We start from the raw sequence: 11,088 nt of genomic DNA, 5'->3' as shown, positions 1-11,088 counted from the left end.
CCCCTCTCTTTCCCCCCACAGTGCTCTCTCCCCTTTAACATCTTTCCCCCTCAGGGATCTTCCCCCCTCTCCTCTCCCTCTCAGCTGCTCTTCCCCTTCCCCTTTCCCCCTCAGGGATCGATCTCTCTCCCTCTCGCGCTCTTCCCGCCCTCCTCTCCCCCTCACGCGCTCTCCCCCCTCCCCTCTCCCCCTCCCACAGGCGCGCGACTCTTCCCGCCCCGCGCTCGCGGCCGCTGCTCCCCCCGCCCCCGCTAGAGACGCCCCCGCGAGACGCCCGCGCGCTTCCCGCCGCAGGGGGCACGCGCCCCGCCCGCCCCGCCCGCCCCGCCCCTCCCCGGGCGGGTCCCCTCCCCGGGCGGGTCCCCCCCCCGCAGGCGCGCGACCCCCGCTCAGGCGCCCCCCCCCAACCGTCCGACCCCTCCCCCCCCTCCCGGCGGGGACGGGAGAGAGAAATAAAGAGGGAGGGTAAGAAAGGGGGGGGGGGGGAGCGAGAAAAGGGGCGGGAAAGGGGGGAAGCCGGGGGGGGGGGCGGCAAGACAGACGGAACGGGGGTGCTAAAGCAGGAAAGGGGGCAAGAAAGCAAGGAAGAAAAGATGCAGCCAGAAGGAAAAGATACTTTGTAGAAAGAAAGCCATGTGGAGAGAAAGGAAGAAATAAATTCAGAGATAAATTTATGAAGATATTAAGAAAGACTGAGAAAGAAATAAATACATTTGGAAAGAAAGAAATTGCTAAAGAAAGCAAGCATGCTTGTGTTGCTCTGCATCTAAACTGCTAACTTGAAAAAGAGAGAAAAAGAAAATAACAATAACAGTAGGAGTAGAAATAACAACAACAACCACCAAATTCTACTTCAGGATAACAATGCCAAGTTCCATAAATAAATGAAAACATTTGACCTCCAGGCACAAGAGGTGTCAGTGAAAATGCCATGAAAGCTGCATTTTAATTTGTCCACTTAATTTCTCAAGGAAGAACCACCCAAGGTCCCCTGCAATTAGAAGAGCTTTGAACTCTGCTGTTGAGGGGGAGAAAATAAGAAAAGGATTACCTCAGCAGCAGCCTGCAAGTCTGTGTAATGCATCTGAGCTGGGAGAAGCTGCATCTTGAACCATTCCTGCAGAGCCTCATCTGTGGACCTAGTTACCTTTTAACTGACAAAGTGAAAATATACCTGTCAGTACAGCATAAGAAAAGACTTTTTCTGTTCTTCAGGTGCTTCCAACCTGATCCTGAAGAAGTCATTTAGGGGGAACAGCTGAATGTGATTTAGGAATCTCAACACTTTTGAGGGCAATAGAACCAGATATTGAACAGTGCATGGAAAAATTTCAAGCTACTACAAAACCAGGATGAAATAAATTAATCATACAGAGCTTTGGGAAACAAGCACATACAAACAGAATGCATAAATCTGCATACATGCAAATCATTCAGGAAACCATTAGAGAGGTATCATGTCATCCCTTGAGCTTTGCTTTTGCTCCCCTTTCAAAGATGCTCTGTACAACAACTGCCCATCTCACAGGAGTTTATGGTGAGTCTGATTTGCATCATGCTATTTACCACTATGCACAGCTCCCTTGCAGAAAGTTAAGAGAAAACCTGGAGATGGCTGTAGCTGTAGCAAGCACCTAACACTGCCTAGAAGTCCATGACATGCAGAAATATCGAATGTATTTTTACCAAAAGTTCCAGCTTTTGTTACTGTCACTCTGGCATCTTCCTCAAAAGAGGAGGAGAAAAGATCTTGGAGAAAATGCAGGAGCAGGGAAAGTGTGAAGGAGATGTGAACACACAACAGCAGACCTTCGCTGGGAGACAGATGGGGGTGTTTAAACCTCCTGCTGAGATTCCCACTGATCCCTGCTGAAGGTAGAAGACCTGGAACCAGCTATCAGGCTCCAGGCAGCCAGGGAAAAATGCTGTGAATGACATCAGTCCTGTCCCTGCTCTTCTCTGAGGACTCACTCCCTCAAGATCAGAGCTGTGACTTTAGCAGGCCAAGCCCTGCTCAGAGACAGAGGTTATTTTAGAGTATTTTAGATTAGACAACAAATTAATTTCAAATTAGTGGGGGATGTTTGACAATTTCTTTTAGCTTTGATAAAACCAGTAAGTGAGTGTTTGGTTAGGTAACAAAAATCAGTAAATAAAAAAAAAAAAAAAAATCAGATGCCAAATGGTGTTCTTCCTCTTGCAGTCAGCATGGTTTTCCAGGTAAATTTTTTTTTCTCCCCCCCACCAAATTCTGGAAAATCTTTATTTAAAATTGTTAAAAGAATCCTTTGCCAGTACAGACTAATATTTCTAATATGTTTTTCTAGCCTCTTTTATTAATGTATTTTTTGGTACTAAAGCTTTTGTAAACAAATAAAGTCTGCTAGGTCTATAAAGATGGAGATGTTTTTACTACAACAGAATGAATTTCTCCCCACACCAATTGGCATATATTAAAGTAACCCATACTGCCTCTTAAGACCAGAGCTTTTTGCTTTACATACCTATGAGTTTTTCTGCATGGAGAAACAAACCAAGTCAGGCAATGCTGTTATATAAATAAAAAATATTGATGTAACATTAAAATACTCTCAGGTCTCTGTATCTTCTTTTAACCTGATTAATAAAGTTTATCTTGGGATATAGCTCATCCTAATGTAAGCATGTTGCCTTTTCTTGGGTTTCACTGAGATAAGCTTCCTGGAGTCGATTTTCCACATAACTGATTCTTAGTCATGTAAAATGAATTTAAAAAGAAAATAATAAATGGAAAATCCCAGCAGTTCAGCTGATAGACTGCTCAAAGAGACCATAGAACCCCACTTGGTAAAGAAATGCACCAGCTGAGATCAGTTTTGTTCATCTGAACTGTTGCTTTTTAAAGCACAGAATGTATATGGGGAATTTAACTTGTCCCTATAATAAGCAGAACATGGAAACTCACTGAGCTACTTCAGAGTTTTACATTTCATTATGCATTTTCCTCTTCTATCATGAGACAGAGGAGCAGAACCTCCTCAGCTGTCTTTTCCACACTGCTTTTGTCAAGCCAAACCACAGAGAGAAATCCTAATCCATGTCTTCCAATGCCATATGGTCATAGGGTCCCTTATCCTGACATCCACTTCTTTCTTTGGTTGTAACTTGCTAGTGACTTCCAGAAGAAACTGTAATTTTCTCATAATTACAATCTTATTAATTACCACACTTACACTTGGGAATGTCTTCCCTGGTTGCTTTCTGCATAAAGATGAGTATTTTAACTGCATCTTCCAGTCCAAGTTGAAATTAACACCTCAGATCATGCACCTTAGGCAGAAAAGTAAGGAAAACAGCAAAGCTCCAGAAATTATAGATGGGATTTAACTCTGGCAGGTTTCCAACAGTTGAAAGGGAGTATGAGAAATATTTGTTCAGCATCTGAACACACCAGTGGCTGGTATCTGCTTCAGGTGTCATGGTCAGTCTGCCTTGGGATTCTCCAGCAAGTTCCTAGGAAAGCAGGGGTATTTCCAAGAGGCTTGCCCAACAGGGCCAGGTTTTACTCCACAAAAAAATCCAACTTATGAACCACAGTGTTTCCAGCTTTCCTAGAGGATGATCCTATTCCTATGCATGATTTTCTACAAAGAGCCTCCCAGAGATCAGGGTCTGACAACAGCAGCTTGTGACTCCATTATGAAGTGAAAAATAATGCGTTATTAATTGATTAGCAACAAGTGTGTCAGTTTTTCAAATAAGTAAGTCTTATAAACAAGTCTGTGAAGTTCTGAAATTGTGCACAATTCTTTCTCCATCAATATTCTGAGTGCTGGTTTTTCTTTCAGTGTCTGCTTACATTTAAAAAAAGCCTGGGAAAGTGTGTTTGAGAAGCAGCACAAAAAACATTTGAGGCCAAAAAAATCATTACAGACTGCAATGAAAGAGAAGTTTGGTACTCTCCATCAAGTCCATTTTCAAGCACAGATCTGGTCACCGCTACTTGTATGTCTCCATCTTAGACAAAGAAAAGCATTTTGTGAAGAAATGGCTTCTTAGCAGGAAGAAGCCAACCTACACCAGGCTCTAAATGTTATGCAGCTCTTCAATCAATGCAATAGGAAAGCTCAAGTTCTGTGGCAGGTCCCTCACGCACTGGGAAACACTTGGACCTGGAGGGGAAGCAAGTCTCTCCCATGCTGACAGTCTGGAACCACGGGGGAAGAGGATGACATGCGGGACCGGCACAGAGGTGGGAATCCTGCATCACTTCACTCACATGCTGACTGTGAGAGGATGCAGAAGGTGCTCTGGGGCCTTCTCAGATCTCTCTGGAGTCCTGACCACAAGCTGCCAAGCTGCTGTTTGTCTCTGGAAATGCAATGCACAGCACCAGGCCATCCTGAACAATCCAGGCAGGGACCCCAGGGGACTAGGAGGGCTTGTGTACCACCTATGAACACAACCAAGGGATGCTCCTAAAACAACTGACAACATGACACCTGAGAAACACCTGCTACTTCAGCCCACTAGTCACTGCTCACCTCCCCCAAGTCACCTGCAGTGCTGATGTCCTGCTCTGCTCCTGGCTTTGTGCCTCCAAAATAAAAACCCCAACACCTAGAAGGCAGCTAACACAGCCACCACTTGCTTCTTCCCTCCAACACCGTCGGCCAACTCACCTTCCAGCACTCTGCTCCCTCCGTGCCTTTTGGCTTGTCCCTCTGCATAACACTGCACCTCAAACCTGCTGCTTCAGTACCCCATCCATCACTCACCTTGCCAGAGGCTGCTCTGCTGATAACATCTCGCTTCACACTTGGATTCGCACCCAGAAAATGCGGCCAAAAAAGTTCAAGCTTGTCAGAACCACCAGCTGTCCTGCCGATACTCCAGCGCTGGATGCCTGTCCTTCTTCAGCCGGCACTCTGCTCCCCTCTTCCGTGCCCTTGGCCTTGCTGCTCGTTGCTCTGCACCTGAAACAACACAAACACACCCTGTAAAGCAAGTCACCTGCACAGCCACAGGTAGCTTGGTGAGGCCAGAGGTCTCTCTGCCTTTTGCATATACCTTCTCACTACAGCTAGAAGAAGAAAAGCCAGCTAGGGAGCCCCATCTGTGCAAGCTAAGGCACCTTCCAGATCTGACCCGCTCCCCTTCCACACTAACGGCTGCTCCCAACCAGTCACAAGGTTCAGACTGGACCCCCTTGCTTTCTAAACTCCTTCTCAGAGGAGTCTAGGTGTGGCTGGATCCAATCCTAGCCCCGGACCGTAAAGAAAAGTGAACACAACCGTGGCAACTGCCTACACCTGTTGGCCCAGAGATGGACCGTATGGTCTCTGCCAACAGAATTGGTCCAAACCAACTTACTTCCACCCCCCCATAAAACTACGCTACCCTGTCATCAGTACTGCTGCATCCCTGGGCAGGGCAGCTCCAACCCTCACACACAGACCAGGACTACACACGGACGCTGCGAGTGTTATACCTCGTTATACCAAAAGTGGGGTCATTCACCTGGTATGCAAGATGCCAAATACATACAGAGCCAAGGTATTTTCATTTATTTCATTCATTTAGGCAAACACAGGGCAAGAGGGGGTTAGACACAAAGCTGCCCCCTGAAGTAGCAAGGCTATGTACATTTATGCACTTGTGGTTAGTTTCCTCCACCTAATACAGATACACAGTTACTCTACTCTGATTGGTTAGTGAATTTCTCACTCTGATTTAGAGCTACAGCACACACAGTGGGTAGGTCTTCAGTTGGAGGTGGGCAGCCTAAATGCTGAAGATCTGGTTTCCATATTGTTGATTTTGTCACGAGCAGACGTCGCTCAGCTACACCAACTTCGGCAATTCTGCCACATTTTAAGCAAAGCACGTGCTTCCCCATCTTCTTGTTTCAACAAGATCAGGATCTTTGTTTCACAAGACCTTTGTAACTTTCTATAAGTCTCTTGTCCTTGCTCATTGAAAGATTCCCACAGGGAAGATGATGCTGGCAGAGAAGCCCTACGGTGCCACAATGGCACGGATGCTCTAAAGCAGACCTGCCAAGGAGAGGCAACTGCCGCCACACAGAAGAGAAAACTGCCATCAAAACCAGAATAAGGGATGTGTGAGAAGCCATGCTTGAAGACCCAAGACCAGTGAGGACATGGGGATGAAACCCCAGAAAATGACTCTATGGAAACAGCAGACTCAAGAGCAGAGCTGCAGGCAGCACCTGGCTGGCCACCGCAAGAGATGAACGCTCAGAAACAGCCAGGATGTGACACACGCCAAAGAGATCCATGCGTCAAGCTGTAATTGTGAGATGAGAAGGGCTCAACAGGCTCTGTGCCAGTGAAGTGATGCATTCTGAACTCTTGGGAGGGCTACCGAGGTGCCTGCTGGTCACCGAGCTATGGAGGCACCAAGACCCAAGGAACACACAGTCTAAGACACAGAAAACAGACGACACGAAGTACGCGCCAGACACAGGTTGGAGCTGCCCTGCCCATGCTGACATTGTGCTGAAGAGTAACCCGCTCCCTTTGCCTGCCCCAAGGGGACTGTGCCCTGCTAGTCCTCTCCCCTACACCAACTTTGAAAACCTCCCTTCCAGTCCCCAACCTTGTCCGCTCCTCCCAGCCCCTCCACTTAGCTTTCAGATGGCCGGGGCTCTGCAGCCTTCCTCCTCAACAAGCCATCCTCGCCGGGATGTTCCTGCCATCGCCAGGCTCCTCATAGTGATCTGGAAAAACAACAACAAACTCACAATTAGTACTGATAAGCATCACATCAGACACTGCCAACCTCTTCAACATCCCCTGCTCAGAACCCCCGTGATGTTCTGCTCACCTGCTGGTTCCAGAATCGGACGCTGAGGCCATCCTTGCTTGTGGCATCTAAGATACCAAAAGACCCAAATCACTGCTGTGCTTGTGACAAGTCCCATGACCCTCCTTGCTACCACCCTGGCTCACCCCAAACACCCACCCAACCCTAATGGTAGCCAGCACAGCACCTACACACCCAAGAGGTAAATGCTTCACTGAGTTCCCACAGGTAACTTTCTCCTAGGCACCAACCTGGCTGACACCTGTGTCATCTCCACAGATGGCCCGCTGGCATGCTGCTCCACTGCTCCAAGGCTGCAAAACTGAAGCATACAGCACATGCTGAGATGCTGCCCGAGCCCACAGCCTGCCCACAGCTATTCCCATCTACCACTCTCACCTTCGTGGCTCACCTGTCCGGCCTCTGATGGTCACAGGTTGCCACGTCCAGCCCTGTGTGCTGCCTGGAAAACACAAACAAGGGATGCTCATCACACACTGACAACACAACACCTGGAAAACAACTGCCAGATCAGCCTGCTAATTGTCACTGACCTTGCTCGAGTCACCTCCAGTGCAGATCTCTTGCTTCCCTCGGTGCTTTGCACCTACAAAACAAACCCAAACCATGAGCCAGTTGATAGAGGCATCAGTCACACCTTCCCTCACAACCCAGGGGACAACTCACCCAGACTCTTCAATACGCACCGACCCAGCTCCTCACCACGCTCTGCTCCTCTCTTCCATCACCCTCTGCTGCGTGGCTCCTCTCCCTGCATCTGAAAAAGCAGTAACAAGCAATCAGCCAGATGCAATTCCAGAGATTCCCATTTAGGAACATCTTTGAGATCCTAACTACCTACAAGGGAGCTAAAAAACAAGTTAACATTACGCCCCACACATTCAGGCCTTAACACCCTGGACACCCAACCTGCTTGGCTATGGCTCCAGCAGCCTCTCCCAGGTAGCTCCAGCCACCCCTTCTCAAAAACACTATGAAAATAACCGCCCTCCCCTGCTAAGGGCTGCTACTTCACTTCAAATGCTCCATCTCCACCCCAACAGGCACAGGCAGCACAGCAACACAAACCACAGGCTCTCGTTGCTATTCTTCTCCCAACCCCACAGTTGCTACAGCCTCCAGAGAGAGCAGCTCCAACCCAACAGCACAGAGACACAACACACAAACACAAAGGATGTGACACAAGCATGAGAGGAAACTCTCAGCAACAAAAAAACTCCTCTTCCAATGCAGATGCTACCAGGTGGCAAGACATACAGGACTGCAAGCACGAGATGAGTGTTGAAGAGTCCAGAACATCCCTCTTGTCGAGTTGTGAGGCTCAGAGCAGATCTCCTTGCTTTCTAAACTTCTTCTCAGGGAGGAGCCTGGGTGCAGCTGGATTCAGTCTTCACCTCTGACTGTAAAGAAAGACTCACACCCTCAGTTCTGCCACAAAATCAGTTTATTGCAGCTTGAGCTGGGTGCCTCTGGAGAGTGACTCCACCTGGACTGTACCTGTGCCTTTTAAAGGCTCACGGTCTGACCACACACTGGTACTTCTGACTGTTCATCCAATTACCTCCCACAATGATGACATCATCCCATTCTGATGGGTTCTGTCCTCCTCTGAGGGTCCCTGTTCACCATCAGTCACTTCTTGCCTGGAAAATTTCTCTTTGCTCTCTTCCACTTGTTTCTCAGCTGGAAAAATCCCTCCACATTCTGATTTTGTTTGCTCTCTCCAAGTTAAGTTTCAGTCAATGCATCTTCCCATTGTAGAAGATAATTTTGACTCATTATCTTGTTGTCTGCATCTTGTTTCAACGTTATTAGAGGTGGTAGAGTGAAAGTCTGTATAAGGTCCATCACAGGTGTTCAGCTAAGGATGAATTAGAATCGCAGCCTAAGGCCTTATCACTTCAGCTACTTGCACTAAATCAAGTCACAAGTCAAGTCAAAAGTCAAGTCACTTAGGTCAAGCAGTTGTCAGTTTGCCAAGTCTTTAACAGGTATACAATTCATCTCAATATTCCTGTAGTCAATCTATTTCTGACTTCAACAGTAAGGAGGCCACAAGGCAGTCACAGAGAAAGAGTCAAACATCACAATCCATGACAAGAAGCAACAGTCAGAACTGAAATAGACAGATGCACAAGAAGCTTTGCTAAGACCCAAGAACAAAAGGACACATGGAAAAATGCCCAGAAAAAGGGCTCCCTGTGAAACAGAAGGTTCCAGAGCAGTACTGACAACACTGACCACGACACCGGCCCCAAAGAGGACTGAGCAGAAACGTCAAAGTCACGAGGCCGAGCTGTGCTTTTGAGTTAACACAAGAACAGAAGCGCCCATTGGCGCCATGACGATGAGCACAGATATTCAAGACCTAAGGATGGGCTTCAAGGTGAGTGCTGTGCTCCTAGAGCACACAGAGGAGATTGAGACCCAAGGAAGGCCTGAGACACAAAAGATGATGCATCACACAAACTACACAATGAGACACGCAGGCTGGAGCTGCCCTGCCTGGCACACACTGACATCATGCTGAAGAGTAACCCATTGCCTTTACGTGCCCAAAGGGACAGTTCCCAGACAGTCCCCTCTTAACTTTAAAACCCCTCCCTGTAATTCCCAACCTTGTCTGTCCACTCTGAGCCTTCCCCAGCACCCATCCCTCAACTTAGCTTTCAGAAGGCCAGAAGTCTCAATCCATCCTTGTTTAAAGAGAGCTCCACAGTTGGTCAACTGCATTGGTCCTGCAGTTACAAGGTTCCTCTTCATTACTGCAAAACCAAAAAGACCACAAATTATTAAACCTTCTCACCCCAAAACATTCTATAAGAAGTTACCAACACAAGAAAAAAAAAACACATGCAAGATACATTCAAGAAAAAAAACTGCATGCAAGATACATTCTTCTGATTACACACACTGCTTACCTGGAGACTCTTGCAGAACACAGATGCCTCTTGAAGCCAGTGAGCTTCACTCTGCAAGCACACTCACACAAAAAACTCCAACAACTCTAGAGCTGCCACCGCAGCTCCAAGCCAAGGCTCATATACCCAGGGCCCACCACCCTTCCCACAATCCCCTGGGAAAGGGGCAGGAATTAACACCAGCTGGAATTAAGCAGCTGGGAGAGCAGCGTCTGGTTTACCTGTCTGTGGGATCATGCTCCAGAGCAGGGATAGAGAAGACAGTAGCAACTACACACTCCCAGGGAATCTCCTGTGGACTGGGCAGGGACAGGTATCTGTTCCATGAGGATGAAGTGCATTGAAGGGCTCAGCTGCTACTTTTTGGGCTGCATTTGGGTTTTTTCCAAGGCAATGGGACAAGCTGAGGAAGCTTCTGGAGTTGGTGAAATGGTGGGGCAGTCTGGACTATTTTAGTGTTGGGGCTACATATAGGACTGATTAGAGACTTTGTACAGGATTTATTGATGGTTTCATAAGTTTTATGGGCTGTGCTGGTGGGTGAGCAGAGTGCAAGGTGGAAGGAGGGGGTCCCATCCCCAGGGATACTAAGTGCATACAGGCCCTGCGAGTGGCTGCCTGGGTAGGGCTGGGCACCCAGGAAGAGCGCAGAGATGTGGGCCCCTGGCCTGCAGGCAGGCTGGTGTGGGGCAAGCAGGGCTGGGGAAGGCTCAAGGGAAGGGAGGCACTGTGGTTTGTTTGCAGGGAGGCCTCCAGGTACCTGGAGTGGAGGGGATCTAGTTTTGCTCATCTTCCTGCTTCCTCAGTAACAGCTCTCCAGTACCTTTGGGCTGCACTTATGGTGCCTGATTCTAAATATCCTTAAATGATGAATCCACTTTAAACTTGCTTGAAGCTCGCCAGCAATTTCAGGTGGGCACTCCCCAGCAGCACCTGCCCTGCTCCAGGACCTGCCGGTGGCTCCGGCTCCCTGTGCCCCTGGGGCTGAGCAGGTGGCACCAGCAGCCGCCTGGACGGTGCGAGGAGCAGGGGTGAACAGCACAGAGAGCAGCTGCAGGGGCACCCACCCTCTCTGCTGGCCATCCAGGAAGAGCTGTGCCCAGCACACCTGAACCCACTGGCTGCAGGGCACGAAGGGAAGCATTTCTTGAGACCTTTATTCAGGAAAAGCCAAAGTAGCATTGCTTTCAGAGGAGGGGCTGTAGAAGGTTGAGTTTTATAGAAAACCAAAGAAAAATAAACCTTTGGTACAAAAAAGTAACAAAGCTAACATAGTAGAAAGTTGTGTTAATTATCTACAATAGGCAAAAAAAGGAAATAAATTAGATATAAAAGGTTT

The 11,088-nt window shown here is 48.1% G+C and overlaps 1 long non-coding RNA gene across 3 annotated transcripts; it reads right to left on the bottom strand.

Annotated features, from left to right (window-relative positions):
* Positions 1-3,315: 3,315 nt before the first annotated feature.
* LOC127391133 (uncharacterized) lies at positions 3,316-10,721 on the bottom strand. 3 transcript variants are annotated; one of them, XR_007891004.1, is made up of 9 exons: positions 9,750-10,721; positions 7,495-9,593; positions 7,362-7,414; positions 7,207-7,270; positions 7,059-7,129; positions 6,829-6,875; positions 5,730-6,721; positions 4,758-4,955; positions 3,316-4,432 (listed from the first exon to the last, which is right to left on the bottom strand). It is a non-coding gene; the product is annotated as an uncharacterized LOC127391133 (long non-coding RNA). The 3 variants fall into 3 exon arrangements; XR_007891006.1 differs by having other exon boundaries at positions 7,220-7,270; XR_007891005.1 differs by having other exon boundaries at positions 7,515-9,593.
* Positions 10,722-11,088: the final 367 nt, after the last annotated feature.

The sequence above is a fragment of the Apus apus genome, chromosome 15, assembly GCF_020740795.1.
Source record: "Apus apus isolate bApuApu2 chromosome 15, bApuApu2.pri.cur, whole genome shotgun sequence".
NCBI lineage: Eukaryota > Metazoa > Chordata > Aves > Apodiformes > Apodidae > Apus > Apus apus.
The sequence above is the reverse complement of the archived record's forward strand: the minus strand, read 5'-3'. Positions and strand labels throughout refer to the sequence as shown.